This window comes from Haemaphysalis longicornis, unplaced genomic scaffold, assembly GCF_048455015.1.
Source record: "Haemaphysalis longicornis isolate Haplotype H1 unplaced genomic scaffold, Haemaphysalis longicornis Haplotype H1 scaffold_5, whole genome shotgun sequence".
NCBI lineage: Eukaryota > Metazoa > Arthropoda > Arachnida > Ixodida > Ixodidae > Haemaphysalis > Haemaphysalis longicornis.
Window position 1 is genome coordinate 121,704,220 of NW_027526385.1, and position 25,919 is coordinate 121,730,138.

Here is a 25,919-nt window from a genome sequence, read left to right on the forward strand (position 1 = left end):
GCCTCTTGACGACGTGTTGGAACAGGGCGGTGTCGACGAACAGCCGCGGAGTAGGTAATAGCCACTGGCTCGCGGGGTGCTTCGGAGGGCATAGAAGTTCCCAAAGCCTGCTGTACTTCTTCCCGGATCACGTCAGTCAGGGAAGAGACTTGAGGGTGTGGCGTCATCGTCGGGAAAAGTTTCCGCAGCTCCTCCCTCACCACTGCACGGATGGTGTGGCGTAGTGAGTCTGAGTTAATAGCGCCGGCACCAATCGTCTCCGAAACCAGCGAATTGATTAGTCGGTCGTACTGCCTCGTTCGGATTTCGAGCGTCTTCTCCACCCCGGCGGCCTCAGACGCGAATTCGGACACGGTCTTGGGGGGGTTGCGAACAAGGCACGCGAAGAGCTCTTGCTTCACACCTCGCATCAGGAACCGTAGTTTCTTTTCTTCCGTCATTTCTGGGTCCGCAGGGCGAAAGAGTCGCTTCATCTTCTCGACGAAGATCATGACCCTTTCGTTGGGGTGCTGCGTTCGAGTTTCCAGCAAAAGCGCTGCGCGTTCTTTTCTGACCACGATAGTGAAGGTCTTCAGGAACTCGCTTTTGAACTGAGCCCAGTTTGTCAAGAAGCTCTCGTGGTTCTCGAACCAAGTGCGAGCCGAATCTTCCAAGTAAAAGAAAACATGCTGGAACGTTTCTGCGTCGTCCCACCTGTTGAATTTCCGGACGCGCTCCAGTTTCTCCAACCATTCTTCTGGGTCTTCTGCGGGGGCTCCTCGGAATGATGGCAGATCCCGTGGATGCTGCAGAACGACGGGACGATCGGCTTGGTTGACCATGGTGCTGGTTGCGACATCTTTCTTCTTCGCTTTCTCCGGTAGCAGACCGAACTCGGGTGGTAAATCTTGCCGGTGGAGGCTGGCTCTTGTTGGACTGGCCCAGCGGCTTTCAGAGGTTGTAGTGGGCATGAAGTGTGCTACCCCGCACGTCCACCAGATGTCACGATGCCAAGGACGACGCAGTTGTCTTGAATGAGAAAGAAGTTTATTGGAGCGAACTTGTGCTCCCCTAAAAACTCAAAAGAATACAGAGGGGGCGAAGCAGCGGTCAACAAAGTGACAATCGCAGAATCGCCGTCTGCTCTGCCGGCTTTTTATCTTTCGGCGCGAGTGGTTCTCGAGCCGTCGATTCGCATCGAGAACATTGTAGATCCAAGAAGATTATTCAGGGCTGTTCACGTTAGATCGGAATGCTCTCCCTATCAGAACAGATCACACATGCGGCACAGAAAGAAAGAATGGAACACGCGCTTCCCTTGGCACAGAGATAACACAGACCGGCGCAGCCGTTCGGTAAAAGCAAAACACAAATAAACACACCCAATGCATCGTTCGATGCAATATTCTAATTCAAAATAATGCTTAAAAAGCACATTCCACGAACCACCACGCGTTGTCTACCGGCGTAACAAGAATTTAGGCGACTTTCTTAATAACTGTCGTATCAGCCGACAGGAAACGACTGGTTTCATGCCCTGTAATGAACCTCGATGTAAAGTATGCTAACACATGACCCCCACACAGCGTACCACCAGCACGGCTTGAGACTAGTACGTAAATATAAAGGGTAACTTCAACTGTGACTCCCCTAATGTAGTATACCTTCTAGAGTGCACTGTTTGTGGGCAGCAATATATCAGCCAAACTAAAACGCCCTTCCGAATACGATTCAATAGTCTCAGCTTTTATGCAAAAGATTGCCCTTATTTGCCCTTGTCAAGACTTGTGAACGGTCCCGATCATGTATTTGAACATCTTGAAGCAACAATTTTAGAATCCGCTTTCAAAACCCACCACGACCGCGAGGTTCGGGAATCTTATCTCATTTATTGGTTTTAGGGTGAGCGACGCTTGGTAATAATGAAAGTTGCAGAAATGTAGCGCGCTTATCCCTCGATTAAAATTAGCGACTTCATAATTTTTATCCCAACCAGTGAATATGTTAGTGTATACTTTTCCCTTCGTTCTGAAACCGCCATTTTATAGTCTTCCGCACCTGCAACCCATGCCAGGTACGTTTCCCCGTCCCGGAGGAACCTTGACCGTGCTTTGTAAACACGACCCCTTCCTCTCTGTCTCCCTCTCTCCTTTCTCTTTGTTTTTTTTTTGTTGTTGTTATAACACAGGTTTAGCCCAATGGCATGCATCCTCTCCGTTTTCGAAACATCTTCCGATGCTTCTCACAGATTCTTGCAAATCTATATAAAAATCTGTACTAAACGTCTGTGACAGCAAAATCATGTAACTGTAATCTGATGAAGGCAAACCCCGTTGCCGCTACGTAACTAAACATTCTTTGTTATTGTTCTTGCTGTGTATCCGACTGTTTACTTATACAATTTCTGCACACTTTGTGAGTGTTATCTTTCTCGTTATTTTAAATATCTATATATATAAATATATATGTATATATACATATATATCTACATATTCAACATATATATTCATCTACATATATATATATATATATATATATAGCGAATCAGAATAGGAAATGAGGGGCTCGTTGAAAATAACACAGAAATAAGGGTTGGCAGTCGAGAAAACCTCGGAAAGCAAAGGGGAGGATGTGGTAGATCATTGAAACAGATTAAGAATTTGGAAAGAAAGAAAGAAAGTGAAGAAAAAATGCCCGCCAGGTGGGATCCGAACCCACGACCTCCAGAATACCGGTCTGGTGCGATAACCACTACGCTACCGGCGGGGCGATTTTCCCATTCACTTTCTGGGGTATTTATGTTAGGAATGTTTGTTTGCTGTGCTTGGGGGTGGTAGCCAGCGCCATTCGGACTAATCGGGGTGAAGGGGACCTTCTTTTTAACCCCCGGGTCATGACTCGAGTGTCTACGACATGTCCAGAGTGGTCGACCAGCTTTGAACCCTCTTAAGCTCCCTTTGGCAACAAGACTGCCAGAACAGGGGCCCTCGCTATGCATGTAGCGAATCAGAATAGGAAATGAGGGGCTCGTTGAAAATAACACAGAAATAAGGGTTGGCAGTCGAGAAAACCTCGGAAAGGAAAGGGGAGGATGTGGTAGATCATTGAAACAGATTAAGAATTTGGAAACAAAGAAAGAAAGTGAAGAAAAAATGCCCGCCAGGTGGGATCCGAACCCACGACCTCCAGAATACCGGTCTGGTGCGATAACCACTACGCTACCGGCGGGGCGATTTTCCCATTCACTTTCTGGCGTATTTATGTTAGGTATGTTTGTTTCCTGTGCTTGGGGGTGGTAGCCAGCGCCATTCGGACTAATCGGGGTGAAGGGGACCTTCTTTTTAACCCCCGGGTCGTGACTCGAGTGTCTACGACATGTCCAGAGTGGTCGACCAGCTTTGAACCCTCTTAAGCTCCCTTTGGCAACAAGACTGCCAGAACAGAGGCCCTCGCTATGCATGTAGCGAATCAGAATCGGAAATGAGGGGCTCGTTGAAAATAACACAGAAATAAGGGTTGGCAGTCGAGAAAACCTCGGAAAGCAAAGGGGAGGATGTGGTAGATCATTGAAACAGATTAAGAATTTGGAAAGAAAGAAAGAAAGTGAAGAAAAAATGCCCGCCAGGTGGGATCCGAACCCACGACCTCCAGAATACCGGTCTGGTGCGATAACCACTACGCTACCGGCGGGGCGATTTTCCCATTCACTTTCTGGGGTATTTATGTTAGGTATGTTTGTTTCCTGTGCTTGGGGGTGGTAGCCAGCGCCATTCGGACTAATCGGGGTGAAGGAGACCTTCTTTTTAACCCCCGGGTCGTGACTCGAGTGTCTACGACATGTCCAGAGTGGTCGACCAGCTTTGAACCCTCTTAAGCTCCCTTTGGCAACAACACTGCCAGAACAGAGGCCCTCGCTATGCATGTAGCGAATCAGAATAGGAAATGAGGGGCTCGTTGAAAATAACACAGAAATAAGGGTTGGCAGTCGAGAAAACCTCGGAAAGCAAAGGGGAGGATGTGGTAGATCATTGAAACAGACTAAGAATTTGGAAAGAAAGAAAGAAAGTGAAGAAAAAATGCCCGCCAGGTGGGATCCGAACCCACGACCTCCAGAATACCGGTCTGGTGCGATAACCACTACGCTACCGGCGGGGCGATTTTCCCATTCACTTTCTGGCGTATTTATGTTAGGTATGTTTGTTTCCTGTGCTTGGGGGTGGTAGCCAGCGCCATTCGGACTAATCGGGGTGAAGGGGACCTTCTTTTTAACCCCCGGGTCGTGACTCGAGTGTCTACGGCATGTCCAGAGTGGTCGACCAGCTTTGAACCCTCTTAAGCTCCCTTTGGCAACAAGACTGCCAGAACAGAGGCCCTCGCTATGCATGTAGCGATACAGAATAGGAAATGAGGGGCTCGTTGAAAATAACACAGAAATAAGGGTTAACAGTCGAGAAAACCTCGGAAAGCAAAGGGGAGGATGTGGTAGATCATTGAAACAGATTAAGAATTTGGAAAGAAAGAAAGAAAGTGAAAAAAAAATGCCCGCCAGGTGGGATCCGAACCCACGACCTCCAGAATACCGGTCTGGTGCGATAACCACTACGCTACCGGCGGGGCGATTTTCCCATTCACTTTCTGGGGTATTTATGTTAGGTATGTTTGTTTCCTGTGCTTGGGGGTGGTAGCCAGCGCCATTCGGACTAATCGGGGTGAAGGGGACCTTCTTTTTAACCCCCGGGTCGTGACTCGAGTGTCTACGACATGTCCAGAGTGGTCGACCAGCTTTGAACCCTCTTAAGCTCCCTTTGGCAACAAGACTGCCAGAACAGAGGCCCTCGCTATGCATGTAGCGAATCAGAATAGAAAATGAGGGGCTCGTTGAAAATAACACAGAAATAAGGGTTGGCAGTCGAGAAAACCTCGGAAAGCAAAGGGGAGGATGTGGTAGATCATTGAAACAGACTAAGAATTTGGAAAGAAAGAAAGAAAGTGAAGAAAAAATGCCCGCCAGGTGGGATCCGAACCCACGACCTCCAGAATACCGGTCTGGTGCGATAACCACAACGCTACCGGCGGGGCGATTTTCCCATTCACTTTCTGGAGTATTTATGTTAGGTATGTTTGTTTCCTGTGCTTGGGGGTGGTAGCCAGCGCCATTCGGACTAATCGGGGTGAAGGGGACCTTCTTTTTAACCCCCGGGTCGTGACTCGAGTGTCTACGACATGTCCAGAGTGGTCGACCAGCTTTGAACCCTCTTAAGCTCCCTTTGGCAACAAGACTGCCAGAACAGAGGCCCTCGCTATGCATGTAGCGAATCAGAATAGGAAATGAGGGGCTCGTTGAAAATAACACAGAAATAAGGGTTGGCAGTCGAGAAAACCTCGGAAAGCAAAGGGGAGGATGTGGTAGATCATTGAAACAGATTAAGAATTTGGAAAGAAAGAAAGAAAGTGAAGAAAAAATGCCCGCTACGTGGGATCCGAACCCACATGCTACATGCATAGCGAGGGCTACATGCATGCATAGCCCTCGCTACATGCATAGCGAGGGCCTCTGTTCTGGCAGTCTTGTTGCCAAAGGGAGCTTAAGAGGGCTCAAAGCTGGTCGACCACTCTGGACATGTCGTAGACACTCGAGTCACGACCCGGGGGTTAAAAAGAAGGTCCCCTTCACCCCGATTAGTCCGAATGGCGCTGGCTACCACCCCCAAGCACAGGAAACAAACATACCTAACATAAATACCCCAGAAAGTGAATGGGAAAATCGCCCCGCCGGTAGCGTAGTGGTTATCGCACCAGACCGGTATTCTGGAGGTTGTGGGTTCGGATCCCACCTGGCGGGCATTTTTTCTTCACTTTCTTTCTTTCTTTTCAAATTCTTAATCTGTTTCAATCATCTACCACATCCTCCCCTTTGCTTTCCGAGGTTTTCTCGACTGCCAACCCTTATTTCTGTGTTATTTTCAGCGAGCCCCTCATTTCCTATTCTGATTCGCTACATGCATAGCGAGGGCCTCTGTTCTGGCAGTCTTGTTGCCAAAGGGAGCTTAAGAGGGTTCAAAGCTGGTCGACCACTCTGGACATGTCGTAGACACTCGAGTCACGACCCGGGGGTTAAAAAGAAGGTCCCCTTCACCCCGATTAGTCCGAATGGCGCTGGCTACCACCCCCAAGCACAGGAAACAAACATACCTAACATAAATACCCCAGAAAGTGAATGGGAAAATCTCCCCGCCGGTAGCGTAGTGGTTATCGCACCAGACCGGTATTCTGGAGGTCGTGGGTTCGGATCCCACCTGGCGGGCATTTTGTCTTCACTTTCTTTCTTTCTTTCCAAATTTTTAATCTGTTTCAATGATCTACCACATCCTCCCCTTTGCTTTCCGAGGTTTTCTCGACTGCCAACCCTTATTTCTGTGTTATTTTCAACGAGCCCCTCATTTCCTATTCTGATTCGCTACATGCATAGCGAGGGCCTCTGTTCTGGCAGTCTTGTTTCCAAAGGGAGCTTAAGAGGGTTCAAAGCTGGTCGACCACTCTGGACATGTCGTAGACACTCGAGTCACGACCCGGGGGTTAAAAAGAAGGTCCCCTTCACCCCGATTAGTCCGAATGGCGCTGGCTACCACCCCCAAGCACAGGAAACAAACATACCTAACATAAATACCCCAGAATGTGAATGGGAAAATCGCCCCGCCGGTAGCGTAGTGGTTATCGCACCAGACCGGTATTCTGGAGGTCGTGGGTTCGGATCCCACCTGGCGGGCATTTCTTCTTCACTTTCTTTCTTTCTTTCCAAATTCTTAATCTGTTTCAATGATCTACCACATCCTCCCCTTTGCTTTCCGAGGTTTTCTCGACTGTTAACCCTTATTTCTGTGTTATTTTCAACGAGCCCCTCATTTCCTATTCTGATTCGCTACATGCATAGCGAGGGCCTCTGTTCTGGCAGTCTTGTTGCCAAAGGGAGCTTAAGAGGGTTCAAAGCTGGTCGACCACTCTGGACATGTCGTAGACACTCGAGTCACGACCCGGGGGTTAAAAAGAAGGTCCCCTTCACCCCGATTAGTCCGAATGGCGCTGGCTACCACCCCCAAGCACAGGAAACAAACATACCTAACATAAATACCCCAGAAAGTGAATGGGAAAATCGCCCCGCCGGTAGCGTAGTGGTTATCGCACCAGACCGGTATTCTGGAGGTCGCGGGTTCGGATCCCACCTGGCGGGCATTTTTTCTTCACTTTCTTTCTTTCTTTCCAAATTCTTAATCTGTTTCAATGATCTACCACATCCTCCCCTTTGCTTTCCGAGGTTTTCTCGACTGCCAACCCTTATTTTTGTGTTATATATATATATATATATATATATATATATATATATATATATATATATATATATATATATATATATATATACAATTGACACCAACAAACACAATGGACAGATTGCTGCAACAGCAGTTTATTTCAAGTTTCTGGTAGAGTTGCTGACACTTTCAGCCGGCATATAATTCAGGGCACGAGCGTTTGCATATTCTGTTACAACACTGTCCCTCTACATCAGGACCATACTGAAAACAAAACAAACGCAAGTGTTTCATACAAACAAATCTTTTAATGATATTGCGTTCGTAAATATTGGCTTAGACAATTTAGAATTATTTTTAGAGTGTAATTTTCTCAATCTAGTTTTAGAACAACTGGGAGCAAAGTACGAAAAGCTGACAATTTTGGTCCGCATAAAGCACTTCTGAAAACGCCATTTGTAGGATTTGAGTAAAGCTTAGATAGGGGCTACTTGCTGGAACATGGTTTGTGGGAATCCTCTGGGGCTTTGAGAGAACGGCCTTGAAAGAGCACACGAACGTGATTTAAGTAGTTTGTTTGTACGTGTATGTGTCCTTTCCAATCGCCTACATAGTGGAATCCCAAAAAAGATGCTCCACCGACTAGCGCGACCCCAAGCGTTGCTCAAATCTGATATGAGTTCATGCTCGCAGCGATCATGTAATGGTATTTTAACGTACCCTCCATTCTCATTTGAATTGCCCAGTTTGGGTAATATTTGCAGAACAAATTGAGCCTTGTTAAAGGCGAAACAAAACATAGCGTTTGCAGATATTGACGCAAGTACTTCAGCTGATTCACCCAAGCAATGAATTAGCATTGCTTAACTAGAAATGGAAAGCAAAATATCGCGTACTGAGCTTAGCGACTTTAATAAAATGCTTTCGCGTATATCCAATACCAAGATAAAATTCACCATTTCGACCATTATCCCCTAACGCGTAACTACTTTGTTTTGTCGAAGAAACAGCCACGACCAAATTAAAGATTTCTTTAGAGTTTACGTTTCTTGCGTCAGTATGACAATTACTGTTCTAAATGTTGATAATAAAGTGGCGGCTCGCACCTGCACAGGAGCACGAAAGTAGCTCGCTCGTTGCGCTCGTCACTGCTGCTCACGAGCTTCACAAAGAAGTGGCGATAGACTGTGTGGCTCCTTCAATGGTTTCTACCGCGACATTTTGGCGCTGTTAACGCCGGGAGACTGAATTCACGAGCAGACATAACCTGATGCGGTGCTAACTTTGATAACGCTTGGCTTGAGATCACCTGGAAGTTTCCAGATTGTGCAGACCTGGTCATTGAACTCTATCTGCCGCTTCTGCTTGTGCCGGGGCTACCCGATCACTTGCCTTCATCTGCGATGGAGCAGCTAAGCCGCCGCCGTGACATTTTGACAGAAGCCTTCACAATACAGGTAGCGGCAATCCAATGGCTGCTTCAGGTTCCAGAAAAAGCGACAAGCCAGATTCGTGCGCTTGAACACCGTCAATAGGAAGTCCGACGAAATGAAGTCGCTCAAAAAGACCGTCCAAGAGACTAACGATCTGCACAAACTCGAAGCCGACTTGTCCTGCACCTATAAATACGACGAAGAGGTAATCGAAACTCACACTTTGTTCTACTGGGCAAAGCAGTGTGCGGTTCCTTCTCTTGCCGCTTTTGGGAATCTCGGAGCGCGAAACCATTTCTCCGCCGTCATCTGGTCCCCAATAGCACTGGCAACGGTCCCGTGCCCGTGTTTTTAGGTCAAAGTGCTCAACGCATAGTTCTTTTCGTTTCCCACAAGACCCACGCACGCAAAATTGGTATTAATGAATGAATATATTATGAATAAGTATGATTATATAATGTAGATATTATTATATAAATACCAGCCCAACTCTACGGCGCTTATGAATGGAAGAAACACGGCTGCGACCATGCGCTGCTCACAAATGCTATTCTAAAAGGCCACATTGTTACGGTCCTCCTATTCATGGCTTCCTGACTTTTTCTCTGTGCACCACAACGACCCACCGCTGCTTATTCCGGTCCTGCTGCGATATCCGCCATGTTAGGGCGAATTTGCTTCCAACGCTTGCAACCCGGCTTCGGTAGGGGTGCCGACGATGCATGGGAAGCGAAGTACAAATTGGAGCCAGCCGCCATAATCGTCCTGCTCAACACCACTGCAAACATGCACGGTACAGAAATGCTATTCTATCATACCAGACTAAGATGGACCGCCCATCCCTTAGCAAAAAGTAACACGTTTAAAATACATACTAGCACTCTTTAAGTACAGTTTAATTATGCTTTGCTTATCTAGATATATTTCAAGTGCATTAAAAACTTATTTGCTGAATTTGAACTAAAATTTGAAAATACCTTTTCACAATTGGGGGGAAAAAACATTGGTTTGAAATACCCTCCAATTAGTACAAAATGCACTCAGCTTTATCAATGCGGATTTAAGGTATTGAGAATATATTAAAAATTCATTTTTTTCCGCAAAGCGATGATTGCGTAATTGCACTATAAATATAATACAAATGTACTTAACCAAATTCATTTAGAGTAGCAATCGGAAAATACTTTGAAAATATGCTTAGGCATGTAAACATACCCCGAAGATATTGCAAATATATTTGTGACTGCCTGTTTTATTTGTGGAACGCACATAATAGTGATGCACCATGAAAACAAAGAAAATATCTATTGAAAATACGTTTTAAAGCATTTAAAACTGCGTTAAAATAGATTTCGAGTGCACTACCAGCGTTGATTCAGTTGCTGAATCCTAAGTTACGCTTAAGGCACACCTTATGTGTCCGATAAAGTACATTTCAAATAAATCAAAGCACAGCGAAATTTTTCTCTTCAATGTTGTTACACAAATTCGGAAACTGAGGGGAAGGCTTTCGCTTACTGCGCAGTCCAAGGCAGGCATACAAATAAATGCCCACGTAGATTAGAAATATGTAAAGACTGCATTTCAGCGAAATCGTTAAAAAATCCCCTAATTCAACTTCTCTATATATGTACAAAGTCTAAATGGGTTTATTGGTGCTCAGGAGAGCTAAACACCGGGCAAGTAATGAGGAAGCGAAGGGGTATTGCCGAGTCAGCTGAACTTCTTCAGAGGCTCTTTGGGATGATGATAGATGCCTGGACGCCCAAGGCATGGCGGTGTTGATGATCCGCGTAGTGCACGGGAATGGCGCTGTTGCAGATTGTCCTCTCGTCTTCGCTACAATTTCCCCCCGTGGAGAAGACGCCACCCCGGCGAATTACGGTGCAGGCAAAACCAGAGGCTTATGATACGGTTTTAAACGCTATACGTGAACAGACTCACGCCCGCGGTGGCGATGATCCATAGGAAGGGCCATAGGTTCCACGATGTAGTTGACCGGGGACGTACACTCCAAGACCTAGTAGGGCCCATGGTACTTGGCATAAACTTGGTTTACAATTCTGGAGTATTCGAACAAATCCTTAGCCAAGCCAGCGACCATGACGAATAGGTCGGTGCTACAACTGTGTCACCATGGCGAGATTTTGGCGCCACTGGTCTTCAGCTGGGAAAGTTCTCCCGAGCTGTCGGCATTCTTCCGCGTGTTTGGCGGAATCTGTGGCGGGGGTGCACTCCGAGGAATCCGGATGATTACGAAGCACGGTGTCGAGAGTGCATGATGGTTCTCGTTCATTGAGAAGTTGGTTGAAGGAAGAGAAGCCCGTTGTGGTCGGTATGGCTGTAATATATGAGTAAGGGATGTAGGGAAGCCAATGGTACGAGTCATCGTGGTCCGAGAAGACGTATATGGACAGCGTGTAACCAAAGGTTCATTCAAAACGGTCAGTGAGGGCGTTAGTCTGCGGGTGGTATGCAGTTATTGTGTGGTAGATAATAGGCCACTCAATGAGAAGGTTCGCCACAACCTCTGAAAAGAAGACACATCCTCGGTCACTGAGGAGCTATCGAGGCACCCCGACCCGCAAAATGATGCGACGTAATAGAAAGGATGTGACGTCTCGTGCTCTGGCGCAGACAGCTCAGCGCTTCAGCGTAGTGCGTTAAATGGCTGACCGCAACAATATTCCATCGATTCCCGGCGGCTGTGTATGGAAAAGACCCATACTCGGCAATGCCTCACACTGAAATGGTTTTGCTGGGCAAGAAAGCAGCTGTAGCGGACCAACAGAACGGGAAGGCGGTGACCTGCGGCGTTGGCCGGTTGTACATGATAGCAGGTACTATCGCACAAAGTTGTACATTCCTCGCCAATATTAGCGGGGCGGATAGGCTCGTATGTTTAAGCATCCCTGCATGGCCACATGTCGGATCGTCATGAAGAGTATCACAAATGTAGATGCGCAGCTGAGAGGGAAAAACAAGCAGACATATCCGATCTACGTTGTCGTAGTTGCGGCGATACAGCAACTCCTCATGAATCGTAGAGAGCGAAGCTTGTGTTCGCAGTGCCCGAGATCCGTCATTAGGTAAGTGCCAGAAAGCAATGAGATGAGGGAAACAACCCAGTGGTCCTTGCGCTGCTCTGTTTGCAGGTCGGAGAAATAAAGCGGTGACAAGTCAGCGTCGTCAGTATGGAGGCATACCCAGTCGGGGGTCACTCACATTGGAGAACAGGACAGGGCATCCGCATCAGAGTGTTTGCGGCCGGATCGATATATAATCCATATGTCGTACTCCTAGAGACGCAGAGCCCACCGGGTGAGCCGCCCAAACGGATGTTTTATTGTGGACCCCCAACAAAGTCCGTGGTGGTCTCTGATTACGTCGAAAGGACGACTGCACAAATAGGGCTTGAACTTATCTAGCGGCCAAAGAATGGCCAGGCACTCCTTCTCTGTCGCGAAATTGTTTGATTCGGCTCTGGTAAGGGTGCGGCTGGCGTAAGCAATGGCGTATTCATCAATTCCTGACTTCTGCTGGGCCAGGGCAGCGCCAAGGCCAACCCCTCTGGCATCAGTGTGGACCTCGGTAGGTGCATCAGTTTCAAAATTCCGGAGAATAGGAAAAGATGTAAGAAGTCCCCGCAACGTCACGAAGGCCTTTGACACTCAGGTGTCCACGCATAGAGATCGATTGAAGCATTACTGAGTAGCTCCGTCATTGGCGCAACAATGGCGGCAAAGTTCAGGACGAAGCGTCAAAAGTAGGAGCAAAGGCCTGGGAAGTTCGAAGTGCCTTCATAAAAGACCGCTTGGAGATCTCCACAGCAGCCTTGAGCTTGGACGCGTACAGAACACCGTCCTTCAAGACAACGTGACCCAGTATATTTAACGCCCGTGTGACGAAGTGGCATTTCTTGAGGTTCAATTGCAGCTTTGTGGCGGCAAGACAGGTCAGAACATGCTCAAGGCGCCGTAGATGGGTGTAAAAATCTCGAGAAAATATTATATCAACCAAATAACAGAGGCATGTCTTTCATTTTAGTCTGCGCAACATATTGTCCATCATGCGCTCGAAACTGGCAGGTGCATTCCAAAGGCCTAACGGCATGACGTTAAACTCTTAGAGTCCGTGCGGTGTTATAAATGCTGTCTTTCCGCGATCAGCCTCTGCCATAGTCACCTGCCAGTATCCCGAACGCAAGCCGAGTGACGAGAAGTACTGAGCTTCTTGTAGGCAGTCAAGTGCATCGTCTTTACTGGATAGAGGTTCGACGTCCTTCGTGGTGATCTTGTTGAGGCAGCGATAGTCGACGCAAAAGCATATAGGTCCATGCATCTTCGTCACTAGAACGACTGGTGGTGACCAGGGACTGTTTGAGGGCCGAATAACGCCACCTTTGAGCATGTCTTCCACGTGGACCTCAATAGCGTGACGCACTTTTTGTTTAAGACGATTGGGTTGGTGTCATAGGCAGTGTCTATCGTCTCTTCCACTGCTGATGTTCGGCTGGACGAGGCTTTCATGCAGTCAAAAAACGAGTTAAATTGTTGAAGTGCCAGAAGTGTACCTCATTGGGCTGAGGTAAGGTCGTTGTCGATGGCTCAACAAAACACGTCAGAAGAGAATACGTCTTCTACTGCCATTGGTTATAACTCCATAATATCAAGGTGAGCTGGATCGTCGTGCACGTCGACTACGGCATTCTGATCAGCAGGGTAACTCCAGCCTAGAGTTTCACCTTGCAGCAAAGATAACGGATCTGACTAAATATTTGTTACCAGCATGCGGCTTGCACCAGCGTGGGTTGATAACAGAGCTGACGGCTGTGGAAGACGCCTACGACGACTGAGGAGCCCAGGTGGCGCAAAGAGCACAGTGCCGTCATTATGAAAAGCACAGCCCAGAATTACGGAAACAGAGCACCGCGGCGCAATGGTGGCGTCCTCGCTGGCGACAAGTTTAGCAGTGGTCGTAATGTCACTGTGCGCGTCACAGGGTGGGTATTTCAACTTCTGCACGCGCACAGTCAATGAAGGCATTGTGTAGAGCGAGAAAGCCCGAGCGAAGAATAGCGTCATGTGGACAGGGAGGAGGCGAGATAAGTTCGATTATGTACAAGATTCCTTGGATGGTGAGACCAGCTGTGCACGCCGCTTACCCTTGAGAGAGAGAGAGAATAAACGTTTATTTAAATCAACAGGGGGGGATTGTACTGAAGCTTGAAGGAGGCGTCCTCAGTCCAGGATGCCTTGAGCGCGGGCAGCATCGACAGCCCTTTGAGCCAGCCGAAGCTGGTCGTCCAGGCTGGTGCTCGCCAAGGCGCTCTCCCAAAGCTCGACAGTGGAAAGTTGCAGGTTGGGAGGAATCAGTGGAGATTGGTCACATCCTCCGACCATATGGCGTAGCGTTCCGGGTTCTCCGCAAAATCGGCAAAGCGGGGACTTCTGTCGGTCGAAAAGGTGAAGCCGGATAGGATGGGGGAATGTATTAGTCTGGAGAGCACGTAAATGACGTTCGTGCTCTCGGTGTAGAGATTTATGTGGGGGAGCGAGTGTCTGACGCGACAGCCTGTAGTGCTGCGTGATCTCTGCGTAAGATGTCAAGGGCTGCATGCGCTCGGGTTCGGCAACGCTGCTCTCGGCGCCCGCTCGGTGGGTCAATTCTCGAGCGATGGCGTCCGCCGCCTCGTTTCCAGGGATGCCGTGATGTGCGGGAGCCCATACAATCCTGATTAGCCTCTTCAGGGGCTGCTGCTGAATGATGCGTAGAGTTGTTGTGTGAAGGCGTCCCCTAGCGAAATTCCGACAAGCCTGCTGCGAGTCGGTGACAATGACCGCTGCATTAGTTTGTACGACGGCGAGGGCGATTGCTACTTCCTCTGCTTGTATAGTATTGTCGCCGGCAAGCGAGAGGCTGCTACGGGGCTTGTTTTCGACGACTACGGTGGAAACGGCCGCGGACCTACCCGGATAAGACGCCGCGTCCGTATACGCTGTTGTTGGTTGATTGCCATAGATCTTGTATATGGCTTTTGCTCTGGCTTCCCTCCTCTCGACGTGGTACACGGGGTGCATATTACGGGGCAGGGGGTTTACCGTGATGTTCTTACGGACTTCGTGCGGTAGGTTTCCCGTGAGTGCAGGCGGGTGGTCGAGTGGAGCCGAGAGCCTCAGGCGTGAGAGGATCGCCCTCCCCGTTTCCGTAACCCCCAGCCTCGCTCTTTGGTTGGTTAGATGAGCCTCAATTAGCTCCTCGGCAGTGTTGTGAATGCCGAGCCGAAGAAGTCTTTCGGTGGAGGTGGAGACCGGAAGTCCAAGTGCTTGTTTATAGGCCTTGCGGATCATCGTGTTGACCTTCTGTGTCTCGGTGATGTTGAGCAGAGCGTATGGCAACACGTATATCATCCTCGACACGACAAACGCCTGGACGAGCCGAAGCAGGTCCACCTCTCCCATGCCACGGGTTTTCGTGGCAATCCGGCGTATCATGTGAGTCACCTGATCGGTCATTGTCTTGAGTTTGGCAATGAGTAATGAGTTGGTCTTGTTTGCTTGAAAGGTCATTCCGAGAATCTTTATATGCTGAGATGGAGTGATGGTGTGGCCATCCAACTTGAGGCAGATGGTGGGTGTGCCTGGGACATGTTTCTGGCGTGGCGAAACGACTAGCAACTCCGATTTTTGCGGAGCGCAGCAGAGGCCGCAAGACTTCGCATATTCGCTTACCACATCCGCTGCTTCTTGCAAGCGATCCTGCATTGCCCCAATTGACCCCGTGGACGTCCAGATGGTAATGTCATCCGCGTATAGGCCATGCCTGATCCCCGGGATGTTGTTGAGGAGAGGCGGAAGCCCAACGAGGGCAACGTTAAACAGCAGGGGAGAGAGCACTGCTCCCTGAGGCGTACCGCGACCTCCCAGGAGGAATGGTTTTGTGGAGGTATCACCAATTTTTATGATAGCTTTCCTGCCGGAAAGTAAGTCCCTCACGTATCTGTATGTGCGCCCGCCGCATCCAAGTGCGTTGAGGTTCTGCAGGATCTTTGTGTGCCGCACATTGTCGAAAGCACCCTTGAGGTCAAGTCCCAGGATGGCCGTTGGGGCATTGCGGGTAGCTGGTATCATGACTTCTTCCTTAAGCTGGAGGAGGATATCTTGGGCTGAGAGGTGAGGACGGAACCCCACCATCGTTGTTGGTAATAGGCCCGAGTCCTCAAGATAGGGTTGCAAGCGGTTAAGAATTACATGCTCGAGTACCTTGCCGACGCACGACGTGAATGTGTTGCGCACCCGTAGTACGTAGCGAGAAGCGACCTAACGGCGTCATCATGTTTCTGAGCATACGACAAAAATATTCACTAATCACTCACACAGCAACGCCCGTATCCACAAACGCCTGTGTACGTCTGCCTTCGACAAATACGTCAATAACGTTCAAGGGAGAAAAACGAGGCCTTGGACAGTTCGATCGTAATGCAGTTTTTGCTTCGGGAACTGCGGTTGCTAGTTTTCCTTTTCGGAAGCGGGTTGTCGTCGCCGCATCGGAGAAATAGAGCAGCGGCGCGTTGATAACGAGCGACGATTACGATAAGCGTGGTGGTCAGCAGGTGAGGAACTGAACTGATATCCGTCGAAGGCTTCGTGTGGGACAGGCGGCTGGATGGACAAACGATAATTCGGCAGTCCAAGAATAGCAGTGGCTAGCGGTGTACGCCGGCGATATTATTTCGCGACATGTCAGGCATAACGGCAAAGAAAAATTGGGCGGTTGTCCCATGTTTGCCAGTCATTGTTAAACTGGGGACGAGACCGAACTGGAGGAAATGGGGTCAACGGTGGTACCTGGCGCTGATAAGATTATAATCGGTGGCGGGCAACCTGGCGATAGTTTCTGCATACGTTATCAGCGCGGGTAGAGCAGTCATGTGACGACGATGATCCATAATGGCAGCACGCAGCATGGCTCCAGCTACCCGCTTTTTATTTGCACTCCTGAGTTCGGCACCACTGGGGACGGAGTCTCAACAGTGCAAGGCAGCAGAGAAAGCTTACAAGCTACTTCCTAACGGAACAGTTCGTTTATGCTGGTCAACAAGGAAGAGCTTTCGGGATCACAGATCAATCTCGCTATAGTGTCGTCAGTAGCTGAAGGCTGCAGCATGAAGATTCGCTGCCTGCGAAGCTCGTCGAAACTCTTGCAGAGGTCTGCTACGTCGGCAATTGAACGTGGGTCTCTCATTGGCTCCTTGTGATGATGACAGTTGACGGGACGCTAAAAGCAAGGTAGTGATGATGATCCGCGATAGGGCACGGCAATTGCCTTTTTGGGAATTGTCAGGTCGTGTTCGCAGCAAAAAAAACTTTTCACATCGCAAGAGTTATATATTAGTGTCGCTGTACGGGCTTTGGAAAATATCTTTTTCCTTAAAATTAACGACCCAAGAAGAAAAACACTGCCTATTCTTGCGAGTGCGAGCACGTGGGAAATCTCATTGCTGCTCACTACCTTCTCCTCAGTGCCCGCTACCTGTGGCGCGTGATGTCGTTGCACAACCCGTCTTCATGTTTTCTCAGCCCTCACTGCGTTTCCTTGCTGTGTCTAGTGTTGACGCCAGTTTTCTAACTCTTCGACGGGCGGTCGTCATCCCGACAGAGACTTCGCTTGGACACCATGTTGCAGCGGCGTCGTTCTCGGGATTGCCTCTTAGCCATGGCAAAGGAAGATGTACCTGCGATTTGCGTATAAGGTGACGCGCCAAAAATAACCGAAGTATGTTAGCCTTGCATTAGAAAGAGTGTAACTGCTCCTTGTGAAATTCGCACATGGTTTCTAAGCTTTCCTCCACATGGGAGCAAGATGTTGTACCGTAAGTAATCCGCGCAGGCAACGTGCTTTCAAGTCAACAGCGAGAACATATAAAATAAATAATTCCCATTTTCACGGCATAAACAGCTAACTGCCTGGGACGTTTCTAGTAAAACCTCGTCATAGGGCACCATCCATGTTGACGTGATGAAGCAATTTGCGAAGGGTATGTGAGAAAACAGAATTTTTGTGTTTACCCCCATTTTCCCGCTTTGTGGTTGATGTCAGCGCGATTCGCACTGATGTTGGCCGCAGCCGCCGCACGTTGAATGAACCAAGCGTACATGTATACTTGACTAATGCGCATTCCCGGGCCGCATGGTTAGGAGCCCAGTAGTTTGCAGTGAAATTGGAAGCAGCGCGCGATTTGTGCCGGTCGCATGTCGCCATTCTGCCAACTAAACCCACAAGTAATGAAAGGGTTTATGCCGCCTCTTTGGATGTGACCAGGACTGTTAAACGCGACTAACGTGAGCTTCTGTACAAGTGGGTGTAGGCACACTAAGGGGTTCGTAGCCATGGGCTTACAATATTTTATCCATCTACGACAAACTGTACGAGGACCGCCGGCAAGTTACTGCAATATTAATTCTCATCAGTTGCCGTTCCTACCGGCACCGAGAACCAAGTACCAGCAAACGAAAAACGGAGAAGGGAGATCGGGGGTTTTGGAATCCGGAGGGAGGCGCACAAACTTCGCGGTTCCCGGTACGGCTCTTCATACGGCCGTGTTCCTCTTATTTATTTATTGAATCGCTCTCCGAAAATCTTCCTGAAATTTTGGGACGTTCCACCCTTCTTCTGTTCTGTTTCCTACCAACTTGTTTACTCCTTGCTCTAGTCTTTTCATAGTGCATTCACGACTAACACGTCTGCGCGTATCGAGCGGCCTTTCGGGCGCCTGACGTTCCGTGAGAACTAAACAATTCTGCTCAAAGACGTGACAGAAACGGAAATCTAGAGCCTAGAGCGAGTGCGTTTGGCCTGTTTGGTGGGTTGTTTGTTTTTAGAAGGTACAATTTCTCATTTGCGTCTCAGGTGTATTTTCTCAAGTATTAGAAAACCCACAACGGTTTACCTGTTGGTCCTTGCCGCTAACAGGTGTTCATAATCTTTTTTTCCCTGTTCGTTAAAGACGTCAGCTACTACAAATATTTTCCGCTTTTCTCCTCCAATAAACAATGGCATCTTGTGTGGACCACAAAGAGTGCGACAATAACGGTGATGTGCGGTGGAGAGGAAAAAATTCAATAAGTTTGCAAGCAGAAGTAGACTTGTTTTGCTGTGCTCATTTTATTTGTTTCGTTTAGTGGTCTACCATGTAAGAGCTTGTTATTTGAGGGACGGCTTGTAACCATTTATGTTTGCTTTCTCGAAATAAATTACTCCGCCCTTCCTTTAAAGGCATTTTAGGTGCACATCCAAATATAATGACTTGTATTTAGGCGTTTTAATACCTTCCTGACCCTGTATTTTAAAACTGTTTTGGTGGGACTGTACTTTGTGAAAAGGCGATGCGGGAATACGAACTGAATAATAATATTTATAGTTATTGTTCCTAATAATAATCTTATTTTATTAGCTTCCTCTGGGGTCACAGACTAAATTTGTGCAATTTAGTTTAAAGAATGGGGTGACCACCATTTGAGGAGAGCTGAAGCGCATAAAAACGAGATGTAGCATAATGCTAAGAACGCTGTTGCCAGTTTCATACCGTTCTTATCTTAGCTGCATCTTTTTTTCTTTTTTTTGCTAATTTTCATTCCTGCATATTCTCTGAAGCGCTGGAGTTAGCCCCACCACTCTTCTTTATAAACGTCTTGAAGATGCGATGTCAAATGGCAATATAAAATATGCTTAACATACACACATTCTCTACGTCCTTCAAATTAGCATTGTTTGCGTGATAGGTTTTTTCTCTGTTTGCCTTTGAACGGCGAGGTAAGAAATAAATGCTCTTAATTAACGTTGTCGGGGCAGAAAGGCGCCCTGGCTGATTTATGATGCATTTGCATCTGACAAATTAGTGTTTACGAACACTTTTCACCGTTTCCCTATCTTTACTGCCGGCGCTGGCGAAATTCCCCGCCTAGGAGAATCTTCAGTACCGGGACGCCCCTTTACAATGCTATATCTGCGCTAGCTACAGAGGTAGCTGGAAGGCATTCAGTCCATGCTGCTCTGCAATGGTGAAATTGGCGGCTCGGTTGAGATCTACAGTAAACAAATTTCAAAATGGCAATCTTTGTGGATGCGTGCTGTTCTTTGAAGTCGTTTGCTGGCCCCCTTGCAGAGCAGGGCCGGTTTACCTTTGTACAATCGAGCTTCATGCTAGAGGCAATTAGAATTTTTGAAACCACAAAACGAAATTTACTTGCTTGAAAGTTAAAAAATCACCCCCGACATATTGCAACAGCATCTTATCAGTGAATTTAGGATGGTGCTTATTACACAATAGTAACACATTTTGAGTACACTTTAAACAGTATTGTTCTGCCCATTTAAAATGCATTACAAGCACATTTTGCACATATTTTGAATGGGTATTTTTGTACATTAAATATTGTATTTTCATTGCATTTTCAATATTTTAAATGCATTTAGGATATATTTCCGCTGCACTCGGAATGTATTTGAACGATACATTTGGAGAACTATTTGAATGTAATAAAATGCATATAAAATCTGAACAAAATATTGCAAACGAATTGCAAAAAGAGTATATGTTATAAATTCATGCAATAGAGAATAAAAACACGGGCCCTTTTCGCTAAGGAATTCCTGGCTTCCTGGCCTCATTCCTGTGCACTACCGAGACCCACCGCCGTTTAAGGCCGTCCTGCAGCAATACCCGCCGCGTTCGTACACAACTTCCCCTAACGCTTGGCAACCCGGATTCGGCAAGTGTACGAACAAGGCTTGCGGAGCGACGCATAAAGGCTAGCAAGCCGCCAGCATCGTCAAGTACAATACCGCTGGGACCGTGCGCTGCTCACAAATGCTATTATTTCAGATCATGTAAACCGTGCCGCTAGTGGCAAAACTAGCAATTCATGGTCCTGTAGAGGCATCGTGCCCATTAGAGCTGACCAGCGTTAAAAATATGTTGGATGTTTATTGTGTGTATCTTCCATCCTCGTCAGCTGGCTTTTCATGTTATCGAGTTATATAGAATTGAACTTTCGGCAATGAGTAAGGCTGAGGAGGATGCTTTGCAATTGGCCCTAAAGGCAATTTAAAAAATGAAAACTGGACTGAGGTCTTCTTTGGTTCACTTCATGATGAAATTAGGAAACTCATAGTGATAGTCACTTAATTTAAAGCTGGTACAACCGAAGCTACTCCCACATAAGCGGCTCCTCCTCAGAATTCCCTTCAAGATATTTCGACTCAGCTACTACAAATTACGCATTGATATGATATTCAGAAAATAGGTTGCGAAGTTCCAATTTGTAATCTTGGGGGTTAGACGAAGACGAAAAAAAAACATTGGGCAGCGTCCAAGGACAGGTTCAATAAGACGTGCAAAGATAAACTCCAACTTCCCCTAACCAGTACGCGGTAGGATCGTGTACACCACTTAGGCAATTTTTCTGGAGGATAAACAGGCCCATAATTTAAAAACTGTCTTCATTTACTGACAAAGAAAGCATCATGTCCGCAGCACGTAAACTTATAGTGTTTCATCGGTGAAGACTATGCGCCCTAAACACGCACTGCAAGAAGAAAGCTTTTAGCTTTGCCAAACCATTATACAAGACTTTTATTGGTAGTCCACAAGCGTTACTCACATAAAACGTTTAATGTCTACAAAAGTCATACCGACTCAGTAGTAAAATCTACCAAATAGATATGCGAACTCAAGCTTGAATACGCTGCTTTTCTTGCCGCACACCGCTCTCTCGCTCTGAATGGCCTGCACTAACATCCGAAGTTTCTACCTAAACAGAGAACACTTTGTTCATTTCTAAATTATGGCGATGCGGTTATTGTAGTACTAGCAGATACTTGGTTCAAACCAGATATCCGTGGTAATCGAATACTACCAGACAATCAATTTTACAAAATTTATACAAAAGGTCACATCGACAGGCGTGGTGGCGGCATAGTTATTGCCATAAGAACAATCCAGTTCTTCAGGAATATGGTACAGATTTTATGCCTTATCTTGAAATTGTTTTGGATGATTTTCCAATGTCTTCCACTCAGATACTGGTTGGCGCATGTTGCCCGGCACCAGATTCTTGAAAGTCCTTTTTAATGACGTACAGGACAACGTTTGTAAAGACCTCTATTGCTGTCTACCTAACCATGCTTATGTTCTAGGTGATTTCAATTTTTCGTCAAATAGATTAAGAACACATATCATCTTCATGTCACGCCTCTCTGGAAGTAATTTTAATGTTGGATTTTACACTCTTCAAAATCATAAAAGAACCCACCCGTGCATCCAATATAGTTGACTTGGTTTTCACAAACGCTCCCAACCGAGTAATGTCACTTTTAAATACGGGCGGCGTTAGTGATTATGATCTCCATCAATTACGTGTTAGCATCCCGAACCCCGTGCCTGGCACAGCAACAACACAAATTCGCGAATGCAACAGGACAAATTACGATGAGATTAGTTCTCAACTAGAGCAGTTTATGAAAGTGTTACTCCCTTCGTTCAATTTTCGATCCGTAAACGACAACTGGGTACTCTACAGCGACACATTATCAGCACTGGTAGTGCGGTGGGATCCGCTAGTGTGCATAAGTAATGCTACATCAAGCCCATGTTGCAACACGTTTCTTGGCAGACTAAGAAACAAAAAGAGGCGTTCGTACAAAAGGGCTGAACGGGTGTGGACTGCTTAGGCAAAGCAGGCATAAAACGATTTTTCGAAAAGCTACTGCTCAGCAATATTTTTAGCGAAAGACAAATACTGCTCGCAAGACCTAGAATCCTCCATAATTTTATATTTCGCAAAATGTTGGCCAAATATATCTCTCTACCGATAAGCTACACAATAACTTTACATGGAACCGACAACATACATATTTCTAGTGCCGATTGCCCACAGTATTCGAACATTTTCCTTGTGTTTTCACTCAGGAGGACTATTGCGATGTTGCAACCTTGTCCGAAATTGACGCCGCACATATAAAATCCGTTTCTATCATTGTTGAAGGCATTGAATCACTCATTAGGAACCTCAAAATATTCCCATTAGCCGGTGTAGTTAAAAATATTTGTAATATATAGAAGAACACCGTCACTGTATCAAGCAAGATCTTATGCTATATATTTCAACAATCACTAACATCTCTAAAGTTACCTACCGCAAGTAAGCTGTTGTATGTTGTTTTAGTATAGTGTATGTTGTTTTTGTGGGCTGTTTTTGTATGTATGCTGCTTTTATGCTGTTTTTGTGTCAATAATCAGAACTGTTTATGTAGTGACAAATATTGGTCACTTTGTACTTCGAAGTAGGATATATAAACAATACGTTTATATTTTGTTATTACAATGTTCCTGTCTTAAATTTATGCCTTTTCTGTTCCTATGTTTTGAAACACCCCACTTAATCTATAGCCTGCAAAGGGCCTTGTGAGGTTTCTTTGAATAAATAAATATATGTTCGCAATACTCTTTAAACAAAGAAGACAAAACGATCAAGCAAACGTCCCAACCGCAAACCAGATAACGTAATTGCCATAAATTTAAGTGAAAACCCAGTGATTGTGCTGGAGGTGTAGGTAATATTCGATATTTGAAGCAGCAATGATAGGATGGTTAATCGCAAAGTAGGTCGGAATCGAAAACAGGAAGAACAAGGCTATTCAAACGCAAGAAAACCGACATGAAGTTTGCCAGAACCAGGACGCAGGATTTTAAAGTAACCCGTGATAAAAAGTTGTGCTTTTAACCTCAAATTACGAGGATAGTGTAGGCAAGCAAAATCAGCAAGCCGCAGCAGCTGTTCACATGTAGACAGGAGAAAACAAACGGAAAAACTAACTCAAACAACGAGGTAGCTAAGTGTAAAGCCGAAGATCTTGAAAACATTGTGTACAGCGGATCAAATTTTGTTAGCCGAGCTGTCGAAAGTACTAACAGAAACGGAAAGGCGGCAGTTATTGAAGAAAGCGTGGAAATGAGGGGAGCCTGAAAGCAAAAAGCAGAAGCTAGCTACAGGCGAAGACTGAATGTTAGAGCAGGATACCATTACTGGGAAAATTCAGGTAATCGATGTAGCAAAACGGCTATAGACCAGTGACTAAATGTCAGTGATATCATAACTTTGGAAACAACTAAGAATACACGGGTAACTTGCGAAGTCGCACTCGAACTAAAGACGAAATTAAAAAGGCCCCCCAGGGCCTGCAAATGGGGAATGCTGCAGATGGCGATGGCAAAACCCTGTATATTTTAAACGAGGCAGAATATACTGTACAAGAAAAGCTGCTACACCACTGTCGGTATAATTAAAGAATAACATTGTGCATATCCTGGAGGAACGCCACCGTAGTTTCGATTAAGAAGAAGGGAAACACCAGGGACCATATTAGTTGCGGTCAAATCAGCATGCATTATGTTGTATACAAGCTGTTTACCGAAGTAACACTTTACAATATTATTATAGCTTAGATTCTCATCAACAAAGATATGAGGCTCAAATCAGGAGAGGACACGAAACCATGAAGTACACCCACGTCATAAATGACGTGAGAGGAACTTGGAGAGTAAAATAAACTCATTTATATTTGCATTTCAAGACCACAAAATTATTTGATACTGTGAGCAACGCAGCAGCCCTTGAAGCCTTCAAAGTCCAAGAAATTGATAACACCTACATAAGACTTTTGCAACGGAACTAGGGCAGGGTAATCCTTCGAATAAAAAAAGACAAATAGCCGATCCCTGGAGCAGTACGACCGGGGGATACTATATCACCAAATCTGTTCACAGCTTGTCTTCAAGGTGTATTGAGGAAGCTTGCTGAGAAAACCGAGAATTACGGATAAACGGAGAATATCTGAGCCATTTCAAGTTTGCAAACGAAGTAGTCTTATTGGCCGATTCTGAGGAACACCTTCAAAAAAAAATTCTGAAAATAAGTACATAAAGCAAGGCCATGCAAGTAAAAATAAATCTGAATAACTCTATCCTAAATATGAGTAAACTTGCCGAAAGCTCTTTATTGAGGGTAGGCAACGAAACCGTACAACAAGTACGATATTGTAACTACATCGGTCAGTTCCTCCGTGTGGATTCAACCACGAAAACGAAATCCGGTGCAGGTTTGGTATGGCAGAGGTGAATTTGTCATAGGCTACGAAATAATGAATCGTATGCTGCTTATACAACCGCAAGGAACATGTGTAATTGGTGCGTCCTCCCGGTGTGGCAACTGGAGTGGAAACACGGCACCTAGCTAAAGAACTCGAAAATAAACTAAAAACCGCTCAACGGCCCATGGAACAAATAATGATTGGTGTAACACTTAGAGACTGAAAACAGGCTACCTTGAGCAGCGAACAAACTAGAATATGAGATGTCAGAATACAATTCAAAACAGAAATTGACTTGGCCTTGGCACGAGGTTTGGCGAAATGACAGTCGGTGAGTTGCCAGAGTTACACAGTTAACACTGAGAAACAGGTGTAGAAAAAGAAGAAGGCCCATTACTGAATGAACATTCAAATAAGTAGTTGGAGGCAAAGAATGGACTGACCGGAGCGGGGTAGGAACAGTTGCATGTCAATAAAAGAGGCCTCCGTGCTATTGTGGGCCTTGTGGGCTGTTGATGATAATGATGATCAGTTTCAGGTGTAGAATATCTTTTCTGAAACCCAGAAAAGGATACTCTACCGCTCACGCTAAACGTCTGGGCTGTCGTTTATTCAGGTAATTATATCCTTGTTTAACTTGTACTCAACCGACAGAAGGCTGATGGTTCTGTAGTTCACATGACCATTGTTATTTCCCTGCTTGTTAATCTAAACTCGGTTGGCGTTTTTTCAAGACTTGGGTACTTTTAAAGTCTTAAAATATTCCTCCATAGTTTTAAAAGAGTTTAGAAAAATTATTAACTTCTGGAACTGATGAAGGCTCCCGCTAACATAATAACAGGAAACTCAGGTCAGCCAAAAGGAATCTGCGTGTTTTACCTAAATACGAGGCATTTGTGGTATTGCTATTTTCGTTGAGGCATAGTTTTGTATACACATGGTGAGGTGCCCGAGGGATAAATTCTATATGTTCTTAGCCCTAAAACTGGTACTTTCCGTCGGCTTGAATGTTTGAGAGTGTACAACGATGCCGGAAACACTGCCTCCCTGA